The sequence below is a fragment of the Dromiciops gliroides genome, chromosome 1 (assembly GCF_019393635.1).
Source record: "Dromiciops gliroides isolate mDroGli1 chromosome 1, mDroGli1.pri, whole genome shotgun sequence".
NCBI lineage: Eukaryota > Metazoa > Chordata > Mammalia > Microbiotheria > Microbiotheriidae > Dromiciops > Dromiciops gliroides.
Window position 1 is genome coordinate 563,342,405 of NC_057861.1, and position 26,919 is coordinate 563,369,323.

Consider the following 26,919-nt stretch of genomic DNA (forward strand, 5'->3'; position numbering starts at 1 on the left):
GCTGCTCCAGGGGTTGTTTTATTGCTGTTTGGGGGTCATAACATATATTTTAGTATGTTGTCTCATTGTCATTCTCTTTAATGAAATTATTGATGTTTCTATGATTTGTTGTTTGACCCACTCATTTTTTTAGGATGAGATTATTTAGTTTCCAATTCATTTTTGGTCTATCTTTCTATGGCCCTTTATTACACATAATTTTTATTGCATCATGATCTATAAAGTTGCATTTATTATTTTTGCCTTTCTGCATTTCATTATGAGATTTTCATGCCCTTATACATAGTCAATTTTTGTGTAAGTGCCTCTTTGTGTGATGTAATTTACCCTATTTTGTCTCACCCTTTTCTCTTTTACCAGTAAAATCTTTTTTATCCCTTAATTTTTATATCATTACATCAAAACCAACTTCTATCCACTCACTGTCTATGTATAAGCCTTCTATCTTCCCTAATAGAGAAACAGTTCTCAAGAGGTACAAGTATCATCTTCCTGTATAGGGATATAAACAGTTTAACTTTATTGAATAATGTGTTGTTGTTTAACTGTTTACCTTTTTATGCTTCTCTTGAGTCTTATATTTAAAGATAAAATTTTCTGTTCATCTCTGGTCTTTCCATCAGGAAAATTTGAAAGTCCCCTATTTCTCTAAATATCCATCTTTCTTCCTTCAAGATTATGCATGGTTTTTCTGGATAGTTGATTCTTGGTTGTAATCCAAGCTCTTTTGCCTTCCAGAATATCATATTCCAAGGTCCTGATCCTTTAAAGTTGAGGTTAATAAGTCCTGTGTAATATTGACTCTGGTTTCTTTATATTTAAGATTTTTCTGGCTGCTTTCAGTATTTTCTCCCTGACAATAACTCTGGAATTTGGCTAAAATATTTCTTGGGCTTTTCCTTTTGGGGTCTCTTTCAGGAGGTGATCAGTGGATTCTTTCAATGACTTTTTTATCCCCTGCTTCTAGCATATCAGGGCAGTTCTCCTTGATAATTTCCTAGAATATGGTGCTTAGATTCTTTTTTTAAAATCATAGCTTTCAGGTAGTACAATAATTCTTAAATTATCTCTCCCAGATCTATCTTCTAGGTCATTTGTCTTTCTGATGAGATATTTCACTTTTTCTTCTATTTTTTTCATTCTTTTGATACTGTTTGACTGATTTCTGGCATCTCATGGAATCAGTAGCTTCCAGCTGTCCAATTCTATTTTTTTGGTGGGGCAATGAGGGTTAAATGGCTTGCCCAGGGTCACACAGCTAATAAGTGTGAAGTGTCTGAGGCCAGATTTGAACTCAGGTCTTCCTGTATCCAGGGCCAGTGCTTTATCCACTGTGCCACCTAGCTGCCCTCCCCTTACCCTCAATTCTAATTTTTAAGGAATTATTTTCTTCAGTTAGCTTTTGTACATCCTTTTCCATTTGCCCAATTTACCTTTTAAGGAGTTGATTTCTTCATTGGATTTTTTTTCCCCATTTGTCAACTTTTTTTTTTTAAGGAATTCTATTCTTCAGTTTTTTTCATAATTCTCTTGCATAATTCTCATTTTTCTCAATTTTTTTTTGCCTCTCCTACTAGATTTTTAAAATCCTTTTTGATCTCTTCCAAGAAGGCATTTTGGTCTTGAGATCAATTCATATTCCCTTTTTAGACTTCACATGTAGGCATTTTGACAGTGTTGTCCTCTTTTGAGTGTGTGTTTTGGTCTTCCTTGTTGCTATAGTAGCTTTCTATAGTCAGAGTTCTTTTCTGATTTTTATTGATTTTTAATCTTACTTTGTGACTTTTAAACTTGAGCTCTGCTGGTGAGGCACAGGTTGCACTGTCTTAGACTTCTTGGGCTGAAGACCAGGGGCCTCATCACTGGCTTTCTTGACTGGGGCTCATGGCTTGCTCACTGCACTGGAGTGGCTCAGCCTAGTCTAGTCTGTTGTATGTGGGGTTTCCCTGACTGGCAGTTTGCCCTTTGCATTGAAGCCAGAGGCCTCACAGTCAACCTGTTGTCCCATTAACCTGCTGAGCCAATATCGAGAGACCTCTGTTCCTGACCTGTGCTGTGGCTGAGATCTTCCCACTGGCTTACCTAGACACTGTCTGTGCTGAGTTGCATTCTACCAAAGTTTAAGACAGACCTTTCCTGAAGTTCCCCAAAGTTATGTTAAGCTGAAAGATTGTTTCACTCTGTGTGTGTGTATCTGTGTGTGTGTGTGGCAATTGGGGTTAAGTGACTTGCCTAGCATCACACAGCTAATAAGTGTTAAATGTCTGAGGCCAGATTTGAACTCAGGTCCTCTTGACTTCAGGGCCAGTGCTCTATCCACTGCTCCACCTAGCTGCTCCTCACTCTGCCTTTTTGTAGGTTCTGTAGCTTCAGAATCCTTTTAGAGGTTTAATTTAAGGTTGTTTCTGAGAGAAATGGGATAGCTCATCTTGGCTCCACCCCCCAAGGACCTTTATTCAATGTAATCTTTATAGCATTATGATATGTAAAGGTTTCATTTAATAATTCTGTTTTTCTGCATTTGTTTGTTGTGCCTTGATACATGGCAGACTTTTGTGAAGGTTTTGAGTACAGCTGAGTAAAAGGTATATTCCTTTCTATTCCCATTTAATCCAGAGATCCATTATTTCTAATTTTCCTAAAATTCTGTTGAACTACTTAACTTTTTTCTTATGTTTATGGTTATATTTATTTAAGTCTTAGAGAGATAAATTCAAGTTCTCTTACTGGTATTTTTACTACCTATATTGTATACTTTTTAGACATATATCCTTGTGTGGGCTTGAACCACCTATTTTTCAGTTAACAGTCAAATGTGCTAACTGATTCTCTTATAGGGGTTTTGAGAAGAATAGCACCTGTGGTGTAAGGGCTTGCTGAGACCTTTTCAGGGCTTATCATTCAACTTTTGGTGTCCACCTTCACCAGCTTTCACCTGTGGCTTCAAGAGACCATAGCTTTCACAATGGCCATATCCCACTAGATTAACTTGGCAGATGGGCTAAACCAGATTAAGAGTAACCAATAGGGCTCATTTCTATTGGTGAGTCAGGGGGATGTCTACCCTAATCATGTGAAGACTTTGTCTGGCATAATGGACAGATGAGGAAAATTTATTCTGATGGCTGTGAAACAAACTGAAGTCAATGCTGTGGAATGCTTAGAGTTTCATTCGGTATCAAAGATGTTCAAGGTCATTTACAGTATCATGAAACATCATCCATTGTCTTGATAGAAAGAGTGAGACTGATAACTTTGTGCAATACTGCTTCAAAAATCCAATTTATGTGCAAATCAAGACATCACTCATCATGTGATTTGTCCTCTTTACAAATGAAAAACAAACAACATCCTTGTGTAATCCATTTAATTTTTTTTCCCCATAATTTGGATGCTATGTCATTTGGTGCATGCATGTTTAGCATTGATATTGATTCATTTTCTATGGCAAAATGAAGTTTCCCTGAATCTCTTTTTAAATTAGTGATATTTTTACTTTTGCTTTTTCTGAAGTCATGATTTCTATCCTTGGTCCACCCCACCCTCCTTTTGTGGCAGTTGAAGCACAATAGATTCTATTATGGCCCCTTAATTTAACTCTATGTATGTCTTTCTATTTAAAGTGTATTTCTTCATGTTATTAGTTTTTGGTTTCTAATCCATTATGCTATCATGTTCCATTTTATGCATTTGTTCATATCATCCTTATGCAGTTATGATTGATAACCATGCATATCCTTCCATCCTATTCTCTTCTATTTATCATTTTCTTTTCTTTTACCCTGTCCTCTACTCAAAAGTCTATTTTGCTTCTGATTATTGCCTCCATTAATCTGTCCTCCCTCTTATCATTCTCCCCTACCTCCACTTTCTATTACCCCTTCCCTTCAATTTGTATGAACAACTGTTTGTATAAATACTCTTTCTGCTTTGAACCAGTATAGATGAGAATGAGGCTCAAGTGTTACCTACTTCCCCTATTTCCCCCTCCATTATAAATACTTTTCTTTTTGTGTCTCTCTTATGAGATATAATTGTCTTCATTCTTACTTTCATTTTCCCTTTATCTCAGTACATCCCTCTTTCTTACATTTCCATTTTTCTTGTGAGATCATGACAGTATAATAAACCCAGACCCATGCCTTCTTCCTAAGTAAACTCTTTCTAACTGTCCTAAAGATGATAAAGTTCATGGGTATTTACATATAAGATCTTCCCACCTAGGAGTATAAAAAAAATTATCCTTGTTTGGTCCTTTGTGTTTTCAGCCTCATGTTTACTTTTTGTGCTTCTCTTGACTTTTATGTTTAAATATAAAATGTTGTATTCAGTTCAGATCTTTTCATCAGGAATAATTGGAAGTCCTCTATTTCATTTAATAACCATTTTTCACTTGAAGTACTATACTCAGCTTTGCTTGGTTGTAATGGTAGCTCTTTTGCCTTCCAGAGTATCATATTCTATGACTCCCACTTTTTATAATGGTAGCTGCTAAATCTTGTGTTATCCTGACTGTGGATCCACAGCAGTTGAATTGTTCCTTCCTGTTTGCTTGTGGTATTTTTCCCTGCATTGGGTGCTCTGGAATTTGGCTACAATATTCCTGGGAATTTTTATTTGGGGATTCCTTTCATGAGGGGATGGGTGTATTCTTCCAATTTCAATTTTGTTCTCTGATTCTAATATATCTTGGCATTTTTCCCTTTTAATTTATTGAAATATGATGTCTAGTGTCTTTTTTCATGGCTTTCAGATCATTTAATAATTTTAAATTATTTCTCTTCCATCTGTTTTCCAGGTCACTTGTTTTTCTACATTTTACATATTTTTCTATTTTTAATTTTTAAAAACTTTTCTTGATTGTTTCTTTATGTTTCATATAGTCATTCATTTCCACTTGAGAAAATCTAATTATTGAGGAATTATTTTCTTTAGTGAAATTTTATAAAATCCATTTTTACCAAGTTGGTGATTCTCTTTTCATAATTTTCTTGCATTGCACTTTCTTTCCCCAATTTTTCCTCTAGCATTCTAATTTTATTTTTAAAATCATTGCTTTCTTCTTTTTTAAAATCTTTTTTGAGGGGCAGCTAGGCGGCACAGTGGATTCAGGAGAGCCTGAGTTCAAATCTGGCCTCAGACACTTGACACTTACTAGCTATGTGACCCTGGGCAAGTCACTTAACTCCAATTGCCTCACCAAAAAAAAAATCTTTTTTGTCAATTTCTGTTTTGCTTATGTTAAATCTACATTTTTATTTAAGGCTTTCCTCATAGATATTCAGGTTCTTTGTTGTTGTTGGGTTTTGTTGTTGTTGTGGTTTACTAAATTTACCAGCCTATTTCTTTACTTTGGACTTCATATTATTGTTGGATTCTCTTTACTTCTAGGGCAGGGAGTTGGTGATTGTCCTGAACTTCAGGCCATGCTATTTTCACAACTAGTTCTGGGGCTTTTATATTTGTGGCACTTCTGTTTGTTTGTTTGTTTTTTTTTTTAGTGAGGCAATTGGGGTTAAGTGACTTGCCCAGGGTCACACAGCTAGTAAGTGTCAAGTGTCTGAGGCCGGATTTGAACTCAGGTACTCCTGAATCCAGGGCCGGTGCTTTATCCACTGCGCCACCTAGCTGCCCTATTTGTGGCACTTCTAAGGTAGTGTGATCTGGAGAGAGGTGTGGTCACTGTTTTTATGGTCTATGCTCTAGACTTTACCCAGGTTGGATTCCTATTTCCTTATGACCACTAGTCTTCCTCCTTGCCCCAGACCTTTGAACTATGTCCAAATAAATAGGGAGCCCCTATTCCCTTGCATCAGCAAGTATTCCTCAATGATAGAAAGCTGTCAGCTAGAACTGGGGCAATGGAATCGCCAAATAATGACCTATCTTGCCCCTCTGCCAGCATATACCTACCTTGTATTCTTTTTCTGAGTAGGTCATCAATTCTTTTACTGTCTCTGGGCAGTGAATACACCTGGAACCACTGTTGCCGCCACCATAGCCACTACCTCTAAAGCAAACAACTAGAGTCCCTTGCATCTCACCACTTTCCTAGCCAGCCCCTACCTCAGTGTCCGGAGATCACTCTTCATAACTACATAAATTTTCCTGGGCTGGAAAAATGGCTCATTTTGACTTTTCAATGGTTTTGTCACTTAGAATTCAATATGACACATTTTTTAAAAAGTTGTTTACATGGGAATATTGGGAAAACTCAGTAAAAATGCTCCCCTTATTCCACCATTTTAGGTTATCTCTTCCCTTTTATATTTCTTAAAGCACAATAGTATTCCATTCCATACATATACAATAATTTGTTCAGTACCTCCCCAACTAATGGGCACTGTTTTAATTTTTAGTTTGTTTTTGCCTCTACAAAAAGAACTACTCTAAGTATTTTTATACATATGGGTCCTTTCCCAATTTCTGTGATCTTTTTAGGACAATTTCTCTACAAGATTTCTATAAACTGATACAAATTGAAGTTAGCAGAACCACAATTTATACTATAGCATCATTACTATAAAAATAAACAATTTGGAAATATTGTATGAACTATAATTAAGACTGATTAAGAATGTTACTTTCTTTACTTCTTACCTTCCTTCCTCCTCTTCCATCCTCCCTCCCTCCCTCTCTCCTTCCTTCCATCTTTCCCTCCCTCCCTCCTTTCCTCCTTCCCTTCCTTCCTTCCTTCCTTCCTTCCTTCCTTCCTTCCTTCCTTCCTTCCTTCCTTCCTTCCTTCCTTCCTTCCTTCCTTCCTTCCTTCTGGGTAGGCATAATTGTGAGAAGAAAAAAAAAACTTGATTTTTTATTTAAAAAATAACAAAAATTAATCCTGTTTTATTTCAGGGCTATGAAAGCATAGACTGGGATGTCCTTACCTCCTGACTCTGATGACTCCAGTCAAATATATTGTAACTTTTGGATTTGGCTGCATCCTCCTGTCTTTTTGAGGCGTTTTGAATAAATTCCTGTCCATGAGGAAAATAAATGGAATGTAGATGTTTGAAAGAAAGATAGCCAATAATTTGACTTTTAAGGATGGCGCCATTTGCCAGACATAGGATTATTCTTAAATTGATGAGTTTCCCCTTTTGTTGCCTTTTTGCACAGCTAGACATAAAATTTTCTAGTTAAAATACCTTCAAGTTATAAATGTTTTTAGTGATTTTACGAGAGAGCTATCATCTGTAACTTTGAAAAAAAATCAACCTCGTATATGTTAACAAAATTGATTTCTTGATCATTTCTAAAAAGTACTTAGATAAAGGAACTATGTTAAATTACAGAATACCTTTGAAAGTGAACATGAAAATACATCAGAATTTCATTGATATATTTGGGTCACAGGATTTCCATAGGTTCCTTTCAACTGCTCTGAATTAGAATTAGGATGCTTAATAAGGAAGGAGAAGAATGATGAAAATCTTTAATGGGTTTAATGGGGTTATTGTGTTTTGACTTGCTTAAGATTTCCTCCCTCTTAACATCTGCAAGGTCAGATTCTTTTATTCAAGTACTAGAACTGCTTTGCATTTTTAAGGAAATCACCTGCTTTGAGTAATGGTCTTGCCAAGTCAGGTTTATTGACTATCACTGATCATAGCTTTAGGGTTATTCCTATACATGAGGCATAAAGTGGGACATCCTCCAGGTAACATGAGCCAAATGGCCACTTTTGCCTGAACTGGTGAATTATCTTAGTTTTCTGCTTCACTCTCCAAGTGTAGGCGGTCTTAAATACAACAGTTTTAACCCAGAATGAATTGCTCCTACTGAGTTATAAAACACACAAAAAAATGGCCTTATATTAGAAAAGGGTGGATTTATAGATATGAATATGTATAAATATTATGCCAAAGTGGCCTTAAAACATTGGAATGTAGCATCAAGGATTTTTTTTTTCTCTAGAGATGCTTAAAATAGAATGGAAAACTACCTTTCTAAAATGTTTTTATTTACTTTTTTAAGTTCCACTGGGACAGCTAGGTGGTGCAGTTGGTAGAGCTTAGAGTCAGGAATACTCATCTTGAGTTCAAATCTGGCCTCAGACACTTGTTAGCTGTGTCTTCCTGGGCAAGTCACTTAACCCTGTTTGCCTCAGTTTCCTCATATGTATCATCAACTAGAGAAGGAAATGGCAAACCATTCTAGTATCTTTGCCAAGAAAACTCCAAATGGGGTCAGATATGCTTGAAAACAACTGAACAATGTGGCCCCTTTGCTTTGAGACTTTATAAACTAAACTTGAATCTTACCCATCACTAAGGACTCCTTAACAAGCAGTTATTCCCTTCCCATTTAACTTCACTAGTACAAGAATATGTGCCATAACTGGTTTAGATATTCACACACCTAGGAACTAGGGGTGCAACTGAATTACTTCATTTGTTTGTTTTCTGATGAGTCTCTGCGTTTATGTGTGCAAAGTCAGCTGCTTGTGCTGAATCAGTCTGAGTGGCTCCATTTTAAACCTTGTATAGATTTCTAGTTCCTGTGCAGCTAGTATGCATACTAATCCCATCTCCCTTATAATACTGTAATGAGGAAGGAGCTACGGTGGCACTAATACCATCTCCTCATAGTATGTGTAACAATTAAAATACTTTTGCCCTTATATGGAATTTCTTTATTCTTCTCCATAAAAAGCAGCCCACAGCTACTTACTGCCTTATTGTGCTAATAAACTCCTTTCTCTTATTTTTCTCAGTTTGCCTTATTGACCATAGTGAGGCTCAAACCAAAATTTCTTTTCACATGTGTTGAGGAGGAAGGTGTTCATGATTCCTCAAAACTTTTGATTTGTTATTTATTTAGAGGCCTATTATATTCTGTTATATTAGATGGAAGAAAAGTCAGAAGGGCAACTGTTAGCTAATGATGATAATAGCTAATGATGATAATAGCTAAAATTTATATAGCACTTTAGTGTTTACAAAACACTTTAGAAATATCTAATTTTTTCATCACAACAACCCTGTGAGGTAGGTGCTATTATCATCCCTAATCTACATTAGGAAACTGAATCTGACTTTGGTTAAGTGACTTCACCATGGTCACACAGCCACTGAATGTCTGAAGTCAGATTTGAATTAAAATCTTCTTGAGTCCACAATCTACTGAACTATCTACTTGTCTAGCTATTAGACATCCATCTCCATAATGGATAATATAAATCAATCCACAAGCATTTGTATGCCACCTATATGCCAGCTACTTTACTATATTCATAGCACACAAATAAAGATATAAAGTCTATTTCTTAAAAATTTACATTCTATAGGAAGAAATATCTTGAAACATATCAGTATATATAAAATAAGTATAAATAAATAGGTTTTATTGTTCTTAATTGTGGCAGCTAGGTGATGCTGTGGATAAAGCACTGGGCCTGGAGTCAGGAAGAACTAAATTTAAATCTGGCCTCAGACACTTGCTAGCTGGGTGCCGTTGAGCAAATCACTTAACGCTATTTGCCTCAGTTTCCCCATCAGTAAAATGAGCATGAGTAACACTTCAGTATCTTTGCTAAGTTGGCATGATTGAACAACAATAATACTTCTTGATCTTCCTGAGAATTTCAAAGAGAAATAATGGGTAGAAAATGCTCATACTGGTCACTCTTAATAGACTAAAAAACAGTTTCACTGTGCACAATATTTTGTTCACCCAGTTTTGACTTTGCCATTTCCTTGTATTTCTGAGTAACCTTCAATCTACATTTTCCTGGGAATGAGCTTGAAAGGTTTATTCTGCATTTTACACTGAGCTCCTGTCTCTTGCAGGAAAAAAAAAATGACTTGTTAACATATTGTTTCTGAAGCACAATTTGCATTTCTGTGAACCAGGGATTAGGCATTGTGTGTAGATTAGGAATAATTTATGTCTAATTAATAATGGATTTTTTCTGTCCTGACTGAGATTTTGTTTTGCATAATATTAGAAGAGCAGAGTACTCCCTAGTGATGACAAGAGAAGCATTTCTCAGGAGCAAATAACAGAGGCATTTAAATTAGCAGCAATCTGTATTCTAACCACACCTGTGTTGAAATATATTACATGCCAAGTCTATACCAAGTACCTCTTCTGAAATTTCCATTTTTCTGAAATGGGGATGGGTGGGAAAGGTGGATCATTTATAACAGGATCAGATATATCCTTGCTGAGAGGCTAAGGTGGTTTGGTTACATAGCAGTTAATTTGCCTATTGTACACAAAAAGGAAAGACTTTCCTTCCTCTCCAAGGATTGCACCTATTCCATGGAGTTCAACAAATGCTGAGATCTCTCCCCTCCATTGCTTCTCTAGGTTGAATGGAAGATTAGTTTGCAAACCAGGGATTGGGAGAGAAGGGGAGATTAAGTGTCTTTGAGTGGTAAGCAGGAATGGCTTTTGGTTAGGACAGCTCAAATAATATTGAACCGAAAGAACATCATCACAGCAAAGAGAACAATGGAGTTCAATAGTGAGGACAGGAAGTAAATAGTTTCAGTCAATTGCTCTGAGGAATGTACTTTCAAATACCTGATTACTAGTGGCCCTAAAGAAAAGCAAGAAAAAGCAGAACTTTCCTGACTAAGGTTAATTGTTAGGCCTACCAACAACAACAACAACAAAAGTCAAGACTGGAAAGAAAAGAAGCAAGACAGACATTGTTGTGTAGAAAGATAGCTCATTTTTTGTAGTTTGGATTTTCATTTCATTTTATTGCCTTTCCCTTCACATGTGTCGTAATGCCATGTTGAATTTTTTTAGTCATGGGGGAGAGGAGGTGGTTCTTAGATGTTCCTCAATAAAGAATTACACTCTGAAACACAAACCAATTAGAATTAAAATGGACTTTTATTTGGCTCTAGAGAAAGTGGAAGTCAAACACTTCACCCCTGGGGAAGAAGGATTAGAAACATTCTCTTCCCCAAATAGAGGGAAGGCAAAAGCTTTTATAGAGGATAGATGGGGTGTCCACTTGAAAACTGGAAAGTTCCCTTTTGGGGTGGGGTGGGAAAAGCTTGAATGCTTGTCATATTCCTGAAAGTTAAGGGGAATTTTTTTTAAATGATGGTCTTGACCTTTGGGGTTATTATCTCTGTCCCGCAGCTCCTGTCAGGTGCATGACTAATTGACTTTCCTGCTATAGAATTTGATCTCCCCTTATTTCTTAGGTGTGTCTGTCCCAATATCTAGTTGGTCAATCTAAACTTTAATAGTCCCTTGATTCATCAATATGTCTGTCCTGTTATCTGGTCATCTTTGGTTTTGCTTCTCACTTCTATCTGATTTATCCTAAGCCCTGTGTCACTTCCAGGTCTTATGTTTATTTGGGTTTATAATTTTTTATTTGTTATCATTTTGGCTAGTTTTACAAGGTCCCAACAAATAGCAAACCATCTGTTAAGCAAAGTCCAAATTGATATAATCAATAGTATGATATTGAGAAAAATTTAATTAAACTAAACATTTATTAAGCAGTTATTATATACCAGGCACCGTGTTAGGTTCTGGGAAAAACAGAGACAAATTATGAGAGTTCTTTGAAGAGGTTAAATTGAAATCGACAATGCAACAGGAGAAATGTCTATCAGAGCCTGTCATATGGGCTAGTACAGTGGGTTTTTTTTCCTGGTTTTTTTTTTTTGCTCCTATTTTTGTATTTATTTTCCCCTAAATGGCAAGAAAATTATTATCTCTGACACTGGATTGGTCCAATTTGCTAAGGTTCAAGACATTTATCTGGCTTCTCAGTATAAAAGATTGTAGCCCTCCAAAAATACCTGCTCTTCAGACAATAGATATCTCACTTCTATGAGAGTCATCAAACACTGCTAATCAAACTCTCTTGAATCAGAATTGTATAAAATTAACAGCTAACATTTATATAGTGTCTACTGTATGTCAGATACTGGATTAAGTGCATTATAGTTTTTATAATTATAATCTCATTTGATCCTCACAACTACTCTGGCAGGTAAAGGTTATTTTTACACCCATTTTACAAATGAGGAAACTAAGGAAAACAGAGATTAAATAAATAGCCTGAGGTCACATAGCTTACCTTACTCCCAGTAAGAGAATTTCTTCATTCTGAATTATCTGGCATATATTCTCCTATGAATATTTTTTTCTAATTTTTGTTTTTTTGCTACCAACTTGGATAAATGGGTTTCTTGATTACCTACTATGTGTGTTCATTGTGGAACTGGAATTTGGTGGGAAGAGTGTCAAGCCTTGGATATAAAGCTTGGGGTCTCATTTCCTCCATTAATAAAATGGCAATTGGAAGTTAGCTTGAACCTGCAAATTATATTCCCTAGAGAAATGATATTTAAATGAATACATAGATATAATTCTAGTCCAGTACCCCTTCTCTTTGAGAGCAGAATGACCAGAGTAACCCTGATGCCCCTCCTGGAAGGAATTAAAGTCTCCCTAGGAGAAAGGAAGGGGGAGGGGGGAGAGGCAAGAGATCCTTAATCTGCTTCCCTTTGAGTTACACAGTGACACTTCCACGCTACATGTGGGAGAACAGTGTTCAGTACTGCTGCTGCTGCTGCAACCACTACAGAAAATGTTTGTCTTGTTCCAACTCCAGGAAACAAGATACTCAGTGGTGCCAACATCTCCCCCTGCCTTTCTAAGTGTTGTCTCCTTCTTTAGAGTGTGAAGTCTTTGAGGGCCAAGACTAACTTTCTTTTGTTAATTGTATCTCAACACTTAGCACAGAGCCTGACACATAGTAGGTGCTTTAAAAGTGTTTATTGGATTTAATAGGAGATACTTCAGGTTTTTGCAATCCCAGAGTTAGGAATCACTGCCCTAGGACACCAATATCTTTTTTTATTGTAGCATCTGTATCCAAGATGGTTTGTATACATATTAACATAAATTCTTACAATGAGTTAGGTGATTTAGGGCTCTAAATTAGCTCCTGCTAGAAGCTCATGCTTTGACTCTTTATATACAAACTGGTTTGGGACTTTTGACTGACTTGATTATTTGGGCTTTGGGGCATGGAGTGCGACTTTACCCATGAAATCAGTTAAAAATATCAAACCATTTTGTTCTTATGAGCTCATTGTAAGCCATCACACAATGCATTAAATAGCTCCCCAGTGTTTTACACAGAGTTGTTCACAGCATGCAGTAACCAGCATCTGGAGAGAGGGAGGAAAAAAAACCCAAACCAAACCAAAACAAAACAAAACAAAAAACATAGCTTTCCTTATTGGGACCATAACTGATACGGAATTTGGGAAAGTTCATGTGTATTTCTATGGAGGTTGTAGGTACTATCACCCTAGAATCTGTCAAGCTATGTTGAATTACTTAGAGGATCCCAGACTGTATGAGTTCTCATGAGACAGCCCCCTTGAAAGAGCAGCATGTATAAATATTCAGTAATTGCTCCTTTGTTTCACTGAATTAGATACATAAGAGATGGGAAAGGTCAATTCAGCCACTGGCTGACACTGCAGGGTTGTTTTCTCTGGTTTGTCCCTGAGTGCTTGGTCTCAGTTCCATTTTAAATGATTCAAATCATAGGGTCTTTCTCTGGTCTCCCAACAATTCCACAGTATCACAGATGAAAGCAAATACGTAAATGCTTATAGTATTCAGACCAATTTTGATCATCACTTAATTTTGTGCCTCCCAGCCCCTGTGGGTCATCCTATATCTATTGTCTTTCAAGGTTTTTGTGGTAGTTATCTGGGACAATAAAAGTTTGTTATAAGAGAACTTTGGGGCTGCTAGGTGGTACAGTAGAGGGTTGAGCCTGGATTCTGGAAGATTTGAAGTCAAATCTGTCCCCAGATACTTACTAGTTATGTGACCATAGGCAAGTCATGTAACCCTGTTTGCCTCAGTTTCCCTTATCTATAAAATGAAAAAGAAATGGCAAACTACTCCAGTATTTTTCCCAAGAAAGCCCCAAATGGAGTCATGAATTGGACACAACAGAAATGCCTAAATAATAATAAGGGAATTTCATTCAGATATACACAATGACTACAATAATGTAAATGGATACAACACTAAGGATAACAGAATACAGATCAGAAATGATGACCAGTGCTGGCTCCAGGTAATGCATTAAACTATGATTACTTCCTTTCTGTTGTAGAATGGTAAATCACAAGTAGAGCAGATACATTGGGCAGAAATTGTTTATATACCAGATATTTAAGAAACTTTATCTAGCTAATTTTTCTAAGTTTCTAAGTACCATAATTAATCAGTTTAAAAAGATTATTATAGATACATTAACCAAAAGCCATGAATTCATAAGGCATGATTAAGACCAGACTATATTTGTATAGCTTTATGTAGGTAACTTGTTTATATGAGTACTTCTCACCTCATGGATTGAGTTTGCCACATTTGTCATCTTGGGTTGGCTTTTTCCTAAATCCAGCATATTTCTATATAGCCTATCCTTACCCCTACCCCATGCCACTAAGTTACTTGCTATATGTTTAGGGAATATAAACTAATTTTAATATTATCCCAGGCTAAACATAATTAAAAAGCTAAATCTGCTACTGGAAAACATCAGCTGCTGTTTTTCTACACCACCACTCCCTTCTATTAGGACAGATAATTGAGTACTGATTGCATTTGTGTTATTTATAAGTATAGACTCCCATCCCTTTGCCTAAAAGCAAAACTAATCATAGGCTTTTAGAAGTAAAATCAACTGTAGGATTCACCTAGTCTCACCACTTCATCTTTGGCTCTTCCCTCTCCTCTATTCCCTACATCTAATCTGTCACCACAATTTATTGTTTCTTAATAAAAAATGTCAATAGATTCCAGGTTCAGGTATTAAGTCATGACTTAATTACTTAGTTTCCTAGCTGATCTCAATGTCTTCAGTGTCTCCTTTTGTCAATCCATTCTGCTTATGGCTTTTTACTGTATGTTTCCAAAATATGATTTTTATCATGTTCCCTTTTTGTTCGATTCAATTTAATCCAACTCAACAAACAGCTAAGCACCTAAGCCTTGTCGATCCAAAGATGTAAACTTACATAGACATTTCTTCAAGCATAACTGGTTCCCCCAATCCTAGGAGTCTCTGGGTGTAAACTCGCTGTACCAAAAACAGGTTAACAACTGATTTCTAATTTAAATTGTTAGAGTTGTCTAAGGCACCAAGAGACTAAGTGACTTGTCCAAGACACAAGGTAGTAGGTGTCATAGGCAAGACTTGACTTCAAGTGTTCCTGAATGCAAGACTGGGGATATCTAGGAAGGATTCATGGAGGAGGAGTACCAGAACTAGATCTTTATAGAAAAGAAAGATTTTAGCAGATAAAGATGAGGAGGAAATATATTGCATGTATGGCAGATAGTCTTTGTTAATGCACATAAGTAGAAGAGGAAAGGATGTGATTAATGTATAGCTAATGGTTGAGAATCTAAATTCTGTCATTATTTAAGGTAAAAGTCAAGGTAAAAGTCTTTTCCCTCACTTTTAAGGTCCTTGGTATTATGGCCTTCCTTTATACTTTGAAGTATCTATTATTTATGATAATCTGGTAATTTAAATCTCATAATTTTTTTTCATCTCCATCTACTATTTGATGCCTTTTGAGGTGATACTTATTCTTCTGTTATTCTCCTCTACAATGCTTTGAATATAAACTTGTATCCATAGCATTTAACATTGCAACTGGAATCTCATAACTATACAGTGATGTTTTATCTATTTCTTCTTTCTTCATTCAATTGTTCATTCACTTATTCATTCACTAGGCAAAAGGATTAAGTTGTAATTGGCTAGGGTGATTTCTGGCCTCTTTAGACCTTCTTGTGGCAACCATTTATGCATAGTTGAAAAATATGAAACTTCTGTAAGAAATCATGGTAATCTGAATTAATGTTTTTTTTCCTTTTGTCCATTTCCTTTTGCTTTTTTAGTTGACATCTTGCCAGAACTTACTGTGATTTCAGCAGTAATTTTTATGTAGTATTCACTCTGGCTATTTGCTATAACTACACAATAATCTGTCTGTATGCTAACTGCTGATTCTGAAAAGACTGCTACATGTGTAACCAGTCATTTCCTCTTTGTCAAGATATTCCAATTCATTCATTGTGATGGCATTTGGTGTTTTTCATGTCCAGGATATTTCAAGTATGTTTCTGAATACTAATACTAATTCTAATACTGAAACTACCAAAAGCTAACATTTAAGTAGCACTTAAAAATCTGCGCAATATTTTATATAACTTATGTAATTTCATCTCACAAATACCTTGTGAGGGAGGGGCTATCATATCTCTATTTTATACATAATGAAATTTATGCTGGGAGAGTTTAAGTGACTTACCTAGGACCATAAAGCTAGTAATTCTCTAAAGCAGGATTTTGAACACAGATTGTCCTGATTCAGTCTGATTCCCTTATCCATTTTTCCAACTATCTGCCCTGAAGAAAGAATTCATGATTTACTAAGATGAGGCTTTGAATAATATAAAGGTCTTTGAAGGTTTACCCACCCAGGGCAAAACCAACATGTACCTAGCCCAGCACATAATAGGTGCTTAATTGTTTAGCTAACCTTATGCATAGTAGGTGCTTAATAAATGCTTTTGACTAATTGGTAAAGATGCAAAATTTTGATATGGTAGAACCCCTATGTGAGCAAGGTTCTAGAAAAATGATTAGTTGGTTGTTGTGTCCAAACACAGCTCCCCTTCCTCATTTTAGAACATCAATGTATATGACGAGGTGCAAAAATCAAAACAAAAAACAAGAGAAAAAAGTTATACTAAAAAGAGAAAACTTTCTATAAAATGTAATAGAGACGCAGAATAAATAAGCTAGTAAAGAAAGACACTAATAAAAAAGAATGAATACTATATGGTAACAGAAAGTAATGGTAAATCTAAAACATGATACTTTTTGGGGGGGGTGGGGCAATGAGGGTTAGGTTACTTTCCCAGGGTCACACAGCTAGTGTCAAGTGTCTGAGGCTGGATTTGAACTCAGGTCCTCCTGAATCCAGGGCCACTGCTTTGTCCAATGTGCCACCTAGCTGCCCCAACATGATACTTATAACAATACTTATGAGACAACCAGAAGAGAAAATGAAATAATAGCAATAAAGAAATCTATGGTTTAGAAGTCCAACAAAAGAAACATATATATATATATATATATATATATATATATATATATATATATATATATATACACACACACACACACATACATGTGTGTGTGTGTGTATGTAGTAGACATCATTAAGTGGAGAAATTCTTATGACGTTTGGTCCCAGCGATTATTCACAGGGAACTGGTAAACAAAATTCCCTCCCGTCACCCCCAGCTTTCTCCTTTTCTTCTAATTCTGGTTGAATTGGCTTTGTTTGTACAAAACATTTATAATTTAATATAAACAAAATTGGATAATTGATTTAGATGTAAAGGTAGGTATTATAAATAAATTCTGGGAGAATGGAAAAATGCACCTGTCAGATTGATGAATTAAGAGAAGAGTTTATATGACTATACAAGAAATAGAGAGGATCATATGAAGTAAAATGGATAGTTTCAATTATATGAAATTTTTTAAAAAGGTTTTATACAAACAAAATTAATCTAAAAAATTAAAAGTAAAAGAGGAAAGGGGGAATTTATAGCAAGTTATTCTGATAAAGGCCTCATTTCTCAAATGTATAGAGAACTAAGTCAAATATATAAAAAATAAGACCCATTCCCCATTTGGAAAATCATCAAAGGATATGAACATGAAATTTTTGGAAGAAGAAATAAAGGCTATCATGTCATGTGAAAAAATGCTCCCAATCACTATTTTGTGTATGTGTGTGGGGGGGCAATGAGGGTTAAGTGACTTGCCCAGGGTCACACAGCTAGTATGTGTCAAGTGTCTGAGGCCAGATTTGAAATCAGGTACTCCTGAATCCAGGTCTGGTGCTTTATCTACCATCACACCTAGCTCCCCCCTATCAATCACCATTGATTAGAGAAATGCAAATTAAAACAACTCTAAGATTCCCCCTCATACCTATCAGCTTGGCTTATATGCCAAAAAAAGGAAAATGATAAATGTTGGAGAAGTTGTGGGAAAATTGGAACATGAATACATTGCTGGGGAAGTTGTGAAATGATCTAAGCATTCTGGAGAACAATTTAGAACCATGCCCTATCATATTGCCTAACATGACAAAAAAGAAAAATAATAAATATTGAAGGGGATGTAGAAAAATTGGGACACTAACATATTGCTGGTGAAATTGAGAACTAGTCCAACCATTCTGAGGGAAAAAATTGTAATTTTGTTCAAAGGGCTACGAAATTCAACCATGCATAACCTTTGACCCAGCAATACTATTACTAGGCTTTATCCCAAAGAGATTATAGAAAAGAGAAAAGGACCTGTTTCTACAAAAGTATTTATTTCAGCTCTTTTTGTGGTGACAAAGAATTGGAAATTAAGGAGATGCCCATCAATTGGTTGAACAAGTTGTGGTATATTTTTTATGATGGAATTCTATTGTACTATAAGAAATGACAGGCAGTATAGTTTCAGAAAATCCTGGAAAGACTTATATGTAAAATGAAGTGAGCAGAACTAGGAGAACACTGTACACAATAAAAGCAATATTGGAAGGATGATTAACTGTGAAAGACTTAGATACTCTGATCAAGACAATGATCAAAGATCCATGATGAAAAACGCTTTCCAGTTTCAGAGAGAGAACTGATGAACTCTGACTGCAGATTGGAACATAAATTTTTGCTTTTTTTTTCTTGTTTTCTTTTTCTCTGTGATATGGCTAATGTGGAAATAAATTTATCATGGCTTCACATGTATGATCAATATAATTTTGCTCACCTTCTTAAGGGATGCTGGAGGGGAATAATTTGGAACTCTATTTGTTTATGAATGTTTAAATTTTTACATGTAATTGGGAAAGGACAGCAAAGTGCTACAGTAGATAGAGTGTTGGGTCTACAATCAGGAAAACCTGAGTTCAAATCTGGCCTCAGACATGCACTAGCTATGTAACCCTAAACAAGTCACTTAAAGCATATTTTCCTCAATTCTTCTCATTTGTAAAATGAACTGGAGTAGGAAATACCAAACCACTCCAGTATCTTAGCTAAGAAAAACACAAATAGGATCATGAAGAGTTGTACACCACTCAAAGGACTGAACGATAGCAACACCAAAATCTGGAACTGTCTAATGAAATAAAAAATATATTTTAAAAAATAACTATTATCCTGAAAAGAAAGATCACTAGGGTAAATGGGATGTCTTAACTTTTAATTTGGGTAAACTCAACCCAAAACATACTTAAAAAGACCTAGTTACCATGTACCTACACATTTGTTCAGTGTAATGACGGCTAACTTCATTAGGACAATTAAGATTCTAGAAAGTCACCTTTTCAGGGAAAACATAAAATTAAAGTAAAAGAGGTATAATAGATATACTGAAAATGAAGCCAGTAATATTTTGAGAGGCTTCTTAGGATATTTTTATTCTAAAATGGGCAAAATATAATGCTTCACACATGGGATAACTATTATTAATGGAGGTGGGTAGCATGGCTTAGAGGGGTCCAAAAAGGGCATTTGAACTTGAGCAACCTTAATCTAGTTCTAAAATGTCAAAGTAAAAATGTAACTCATTTTGTTTCTTGTAATGGGGTTTGTGCCAAAAATTTCAGTGTCACTGACTGGGCATTTGAAAACTATTTTTCAATGTACCATGGAAAATGCTTTGATTATGCAGGTTAGAAGAAAGATTAAACTTGCTTTTAAGTGGTCCATAGAAAGCATACTGTCAGGTTCTGGCACTCATATATTGAGCAAGCCTGAAGAGAATGAAATAAAAAACAAATGTTCAATAATTTCCATTTGAAAGGATAAAATGAGACCAGAATCTGCAGTCCTCATGACACTTAGGTAAAGAATATTCTAGAATTCTTTACATAATGTCCAACAAGGAATTTTACTTACTCCCAAGGAATGTAATTATGCAATAGATCAAATTCTAAAAAAAAAAAAAGAGTAGGTTTGCACCAGAGTGAGATTTGATTTGAAGGTGGGGATGTTTTGTGGAGTCCCTGACAGATGCATGCTGTGCTTGTCATGAACACACTTCCCACAGTAGAATGTTTCATTGAAAGGAGTCATCTTGCTTCATGAACTGTTAAAACTGACAGGAATCCCCAAGGGAAAAACTACATTTAAACTTGCTGCTGATGTAGGGAAAGGACTCTCAAACTCACAAATAGAGTTGCTGGAGAAGAAAGAAAGAACTATGCTGGAGATAGTACACGGATGGCAAAAGAAACAGATTCTTTTCCTAGTAAGAGTCATCTTCTACCTATTCATTGGTCACATTGCATATAACAACACAGAATGAGTAGGTAGGGCCAAAGCTTCCACCTGGTATGAATAGTCATGATATATATGAAATGCACATTAATTTTTGGCTGCTGGATGGAATAAGAAAGAGAGCAGTGGATTTGCAGTTAATGGAAAACACTGTAGGGGGAAAGGAACCCACAAAAAATTGGTGGGAGACTCAATGAATTCAAATCATCCTACTACATTTATGGATGAAAATGGGGTGGGGGGAATCTAAAAATAGACAAAACGTGACAACATTAGTAGTTTTTGTAACCTTTTCTCTTCAAAGATAAATGTGGAACCCCAATTTAGACTTCAGTACCCACCGTGGTAGCAATACTTTATGAAATGAAATTGAAAAGAACACTTGGACTTGCCCAATTAGATTCAGAAGAAATCTATGTTAGAAGCTATATATATCTGAAGATATTGAAGTATTGATTTTCAAGATTGCTCAAAAGGAAAATTATATAATAATAGACCAAAAACCCCTGAATTATATCATTATAAAACAAAAGAAAATCCTCACTGAGAAGACATCAACAAGTGCTAACTCAAAAACTCATCTTTTCATCAGTATAAAATAATCGTTTCAGTGATTTATACATATGTAAAGGGTACCCTAGACAGAAATATAAGCAGTCAACAGGCATCTTTTCTTCTTTTGTCAAATATTATTACTTTATTTTTGTGGTTTTTTTTTTTTGGTGAGGTAATTGGGGTAAAGTGAATTTCCCAGGGTCACACAGCTAGTAAGTGTTAAGTGTCTGAGACCGGATTTGAACTCAGGTCCTCCTGAATCCAGGGCCAGTGCTCTATCTACTATGCCACCTACCTGCCCCCTAAAAGGGAACCCTTTAAAGAAGGGTTTTTTCATCAGTGGATTAAAAAATAATTAAAATAATGTGAGATTTATTTTTAGAAAACTACAGATTTAATTATCCAATGATTTTTGGATTATCAATATTAAAAAGGATATTCTACATGGAATCCAAAAAAGGAGAGAAATTCATTTAGATGGTAAAGTCAATCAGGTGCACCTTTTTTGTGAATTACATTTAATTGATTTCAGTTAGTCCTCAAATACCGTAGAATTCTTCAGTAAGATCCATGATCACTCTACAGAGGTCAACCTTGCAACTCATAAAGGACAAAAAAAACCCAGCAAAGTGCTTATTTTCAAGATGATGATATGTGAGTTGGATAGGAAGCTTATTGAATTATTCCATTCATGTGTGTATGTACAAACATGTACATACACATTATAAGTATAATACATATATGCATATAAATGCACATATACACACATGCATGCATATATGTATGCATACATATATGTTATAAAATCTTATAGAGGGAAGCTAGGTGGCCCACTGGATAAAGCGCCAGCCCTGGATTCCAGAGGACCTGAGTTCAAATCCGGCCTCAGACACTTGACACTTACTAGCTGTGTGACCCTAGGCAAGTCACTTAACCCTCATTGCCCTGCAAAAAAAAAAAAATCTTATATAAGTACTCTGATAATGAGTTGGGTCAAAAAATTAATAGAAAATATTTGGTTTGGGTAGCATTTGGAAATCATGCATTACTTTCAGTAATTTTAAGTATTCTTTAAAAAAAAAAGCTGGTTTCAAACAATAAAATATTATGCTCCTGAAAGAATCAATATTTAATGTGACCCAAAGAGCTATAGAAAGATTCATGATAAGTTTATATGAGTTATAGCATGTTAATATCATGGCTTGTTAAGCCACAGAATATGGCTTAGCAGATGTTATCAAGTTAATATAAGATCAGAAAAGGAAATGGACTGGTATTTTAGTAAGAGCAAGGCTTAGGCTACCTGAATGCTACTAACTCTCTGTCTGTCTCTCCCAACCCCATTTCTATCAACATTTCTATGTTTACTTTCCCAATGATCCAATAAACAAATAAGGCTTTATTAGACAGTCACTATGTGATATAATATGAATGGGAACTTGTAATACAAAGACAAGAATGAAATAGTTTTTGGTCCTGACAAGTATATAATCTGAGGAGGTTGGTGAGGAGATATGGCATGTACACAGACAGGCTAATAAAAATAGTTTTACACGGTGAAATATACTAGGAGCAAGGGGAATCAAGAAAGGTTCTATAAGAGCCAATCTTGATGGAAATTAGAGGTTCTAAGATAGCACAGAGATGAGGAAAGAGTTGATTCCTGGCATGGAGATTAGCCATTGCAAATATAAAAATGGAACTTCTATGTATGAGGAAAATAAGGAAACCAGTTTTGCATATTCTCAAAATATAAGTGGATGAGGATAATTTGTAATAAGGTTGTTAAGTTAGATAAAGACTTAATGTATGGAGTTTTTAATATTACACAGAGCTTATTTGACTTTTTGTGTAATAGAGAGTCACTGGGGATTTTTAGTAATGGAGGGGTATGTGATATGTTCGGGTTTGAGCTTTTGGAAAATCGCTTCAACAACTTTGTAGAGATGCATTAGAGTAGGGAGAAATATGAAACAAGGAGACCAATAAGAGTGCTTTTGCAGTGGTCAAGATGAGAAGTGATGAGAATATGAACTAGGTTGTGGCTGTGAGAATTGACAGAAAGTGATGTGAGAGGTATTATGGAGATAAAAATGACAAGATTTGGACAGGGTAATTGAGAGTAAAGAATTGAAAATGACACTGAAGTTGTGAACTTGAATGAATGAAAGACTGGTTGTGCCCTTGACAGAAATGGGTTTTATTGGATATGTTGAGTTTGAGTTACCTAAATATTAAACAAAACACTTTTTTAGTTAGTACTTTTTTATAATCCCCACATTTCCCCCAGGACTAAAACTGATCAGATTTTATCTTCAGTCACCCTCCCCCGCCCCACCAAATAATTTAGATTAATATAGAACAAAGTCTCAATTACTTTTACCTTGGTTTTTCCACTCATTTACACATCAGCCTTGTGCAATTCATATGCTTTAATTTCCCCATCTGTTAAATTATAACAATAATACCCTATCTTAAAGGAGAGTTGTGAAAGATAACAAATTAATGGTTATAAAGCACCTTCAAAATATCATGTGCCACATTTTTTCCATGAGACCTACCCCTCTCCCTCCCTCCCTCCCTCCCTCCCTCCCTCTCTCTCTCTCTCTCTCTCTCTCTCTCTCTCTCTCTCTCTCTCTCTCTCTCTCATTTCCATTTTATGGAATGAATTTTATCGCAGAAATAATATATATCCATTTCTAAAAACCAATAAACCTCCAGGATATTAATTTCAGATAATTTTCCCCAAATCATAATCAATTGGAGTCTTCATCTTCTTTACTGGGGGTATTTTACTCTTTGATTAGGTATATAATAAGTAAGAGCAATGAATCAAATAATTTTGGTATGCCTACATTAATACTCATGTAGAAACAAAGATAATTTCCTACATATGAATGAAAGCTTCCTGTGCCAGCTTCTTTTAGAAGATTTTCAATCTTAGGCTGGAATTCTTGTCTGTCCTTCTCTTATAGTTGACATTGGACTTACTCTTGGACCCTAAATCACTTTGTGAATCATTACTATTTATTTGTGAACTGAATGTTGAAGGATATTTGCTTGAAACTATTCAGATCTCAGCCATTTCTGGGTTTAATAGAAATTATCCTAGAGTTGCCAGAAGCATATGCTTTAAAAGATTAAATGACTTGCCCAGTGTTACCAGAGGCAGAATTTGAACTCAGGCTTTCTGGACTGCAAACTTGCACTACTGTTTCTCCAACTCTTCCATGACTTCAGTGATTTCTCTTTTCTTGAAGAACATGTATTTTGAATCAATTGTGAATAGCTTAGTAGGTCTGAGCAAAATACCCACCACATTTGATGAATATGTTATCTATTTCAGGATAGAGTACTGATGGATTCAGAATACTGACTAAGCATTTTTTTTTTGTTCTTTATCTTCTCTCCTTCCTCCCTCCCTCCCTCCCTCCCTCCCTCCCTCCCTTCTTTCTTTCCTTCCTTCCTTCCTTCCTTCCTTCCTTCCTTCCTTCCTTCCTTCCTTCCTTCCTTCCTTCCTTCCTTCCTTCCTTCCTTCCTTCCTTCCTTCTTTCATATTGGTATAGGCAGCATCTATAATGAAACACCCTTTGCCAGTGATAATCTGCAGCTATTTTTCAACATAATAGTCTGAGAGAATTATCTAGGGTGCTCAAAAGTTAAGTGACTTGCCCAGAGTTACATAGTCAGTATGTATCATAGATGGGACTTGAACCCAAGTTTTCTTGAACTCAAAGCTAGTTTTCTATCCTCTACTACACTTCCTTGTCATCAATTAATAACATATTTTTAAAAAAACTGTTGTAAAATGATGTTCTAACAATAAAAACAATAACCTCCAACATCACCATAATTTCGGTACACAGTTGAACTCTGGGACTGGAATCAGGAAGACTTCAGTTCAAATTTTGCCTTAGATACGTAATAGCAATATGATTTTAAACAAGTCACTTAAACTTGGCCTCAGTTTCCTCATCTGTAAAATGGGGATAATACTAGCATCTACTCATAGGGTTGTTGTGAAGATTCAGTGAGAATGTTTGCAAAGCAAGCATTAACAGGCCAATTAATGGCTAATTACTGCAGTTGCTGCTGCTGCTACTACTGCTACCACCATTACCAGCACCAACATCACTACCACCACTATGTCCTACTATCTAGCCATCTTTCACACCTGTGTCTTTGATGTTAGAAGCTGCTTTACATTTATCCCTGTTAAACTTTATCTGATTCTATGTACAATACAAAACCTATTGATTTGGGTCTCTCTCTTTATTGGTAGAGTTAAGGTCCTGAAGAGACTGAAGATCTAGAAGACAGTGAAGGGGCAGCTAGGTGGCACAGTGGATAAAGCACCAGTCCTGGATTCAGGAGGACCTGAGTTCAAATCTGGCCTCAGTCACTTGACACTAACTGTGTGACCCTGGGCAAGTCACTTATCCCTTATTGCCTCAAAAAAAAAAAGAAGACAGTGAAGAGAACTAATCTCCCTCTTTTTACCAGTTCCACCCTCCCAAATATCCCCCCCTCACAGGCATTGAGCAGTGATCACCAATAAGGAGAGAACCCAAAACAAGTGAACTTTGGGGCCATGTGTAAGTGGTGAGAGGAGAACAATGGGGCAAGTGGTAGGAGTTGGGGAGGGAGTATATAGAACATGATAGGTTTGTTCAAATTTTGGGGAAACAAGTATTTATTAACTGCCCACTATGTGCTAGTACTTTACTATGCAAAGTCCTTTACAAATATTATCTTATTTAGTACTCACATCAACCTTCTGAAATAGGTGTTATTATTACCTTCATCAAAACTAAGGTAATGAAACTAAAGGAGACAGGGTTTAAATGATTTGCCTAGGTCACCCAGTTGGTAAATGTCTGAGCCAGGATGGACTCTAGGCCTGACACTGCTTCTCTTTCACTAGAAAAGTCTAGTTGACTACTTTGTGCTATATTTGCTATAGAGAGGATTCTTGCTCATATATGAGTTAGGTTAATTGTTCTCTGAAGATTCTTCCAAATCAGCCGAGGCAATTCCCCCGCCCACCTCGCATTCTTGTCATTCTCTAAACTTTTTGTGTCTATACACATATGTATTCTTCACTAATTTTGTGTTTATGCTATTATATACATTTTATGTGTTTTTTTCTTCCCATCAGAATGTGAGCTCCTTGAGGGAAGAGAACATATTGTTGCATTTCATTGTATCTCCATTGCATATTACAATACCTGTCATATTGTGCTTGATAAATGTATGTTTAGTGACTGTTTCCCCGTTTAGAATGAAAGTCCCTTGAAATTAGGTATTGTTCCATTACTTTGTATTCCCAGTGCCTGGAACAAAGAAGACACTTAATAAATGTGGTTTTGGGGGAGGGGGAGTTTGGGATCTACTCTTTGTCTGAACCATTATGTCCTACTTAAGAAAATAATTATGATGGTGCTATAACAGTATTTCTTTTCTATCATTCTATTACCAGCTTTGTCTCCAAATACCAATTAATCAATAAGCATTCTAGTTCCTACTATGTGCTAAGTTCTGTGCCACGTACTTGGACTAGATAGCTTCTGAATCCCTTCCAACTAAATTCCTGTGGTTAATTTATTCTTGCATTCCCATTAGTGCCTTGATCTCTGTAGATTCTCAGTAAATGTTGAATTGAGAACTCTAATGGTTAAGGAATAGTCAAAAGGATAAAAGAAGCTTGTACCTTATTTTCCCTATCTGTGAATTGGAGGTTTGATATTTCTTTGCTAAACCATCTAGAATTAAGGAAAAAGAGAACTTTGTGTGAGTGAAGATTACTTGTTATTTCCAAATGGAAGCTTTCTACTGGGTGTTAAATGCTAGCTATAGTGGAGGTGAAACTTCTAAAAACTGATAGGTCTGTCTATGTAAATATACCCCCTACTGGATCAAAGATTATGGGGGTGTAGTGTGATCAGAACTTCTGCCAGGTTCCTCCCTCCTATGGTGTCTCTACTA